Source organism: Echinops telfairi, unplaced genomic scaffold, assembly GCF_000313985.2.
Source record: "Echinops telfairi isolate 266 unplaced genomic scaffold, ASM31398v2 ScPeMD7_60;HRSCAF=208, whole genome shotgun sequence".
Taxonomy (NCBI): Eukaryota; Metazoa; Chordata; class Mammalia; order Afrosoricida; family Tenrecidae; genus Echinops; species Echinops telfairi.
In genome coordinates this window covers 1,343,345-1,344,049 of record NW_022103958.1, presented here as the reverse complement: position 1 = coordinate 1,344,049, position 705 = coordinate 1,343,345, and positions in this window count along the sequence as shown.

Here is a 705-nt window from a genome sequence, read left to right as displayed (position 1 = left end):
AACGATGTACAAATGCGCTTTACACAATTGATGTCAAAGATTATTTGTATTTTCTATTTGATTCTTAGCACAATCACCAACGATCAGCATGGGGTGTGTGTTAATAGTACAGGTAGGTATGAACTAGCTCTGTTCAACATAAAATTTATTGTGTATCTTTGCATTTTAAGCATCAGCAGAGAGCATTCAAAGAATGTTTAGACACCCATTTTAAACTCACTGTTTTCATGATTATAAGATGAAATGAGAACAAAATTCAAGCAATTAAGTACAATATATCCCAAATCTTATAAGCTTATATTCTTCATTATTGGACTCATATCAAAGTGAAACATTTACGTATGGTTTTGCTATATATTAAATTCAGATGAAATATTTTGCATACATCACATCAAATCTATTCGTATAGAGAGAACCAGCAAGGTAGTGAATGGACTTCTTAGAAGAATGGTAGATTTGTCTCCTACTGGAATCAAAATAATTACTTGTATGATAAGAATTAAGTTCCATGATAAGCAAATCTGAAATTACTAGAGATATTGTCGCATGTTGTATAATTTTATCATTAGACCCTTCTGGTAGAGGGAAAGGTCCTCTGAAAATCATTCACCAATTTCTAATATTTATTTTTTATTTTGTATTTAACTTTAAACTTGCCCTGAGTTCTAGAAATAATCTGGAATATTTTCTTCTGTAATGTAAATG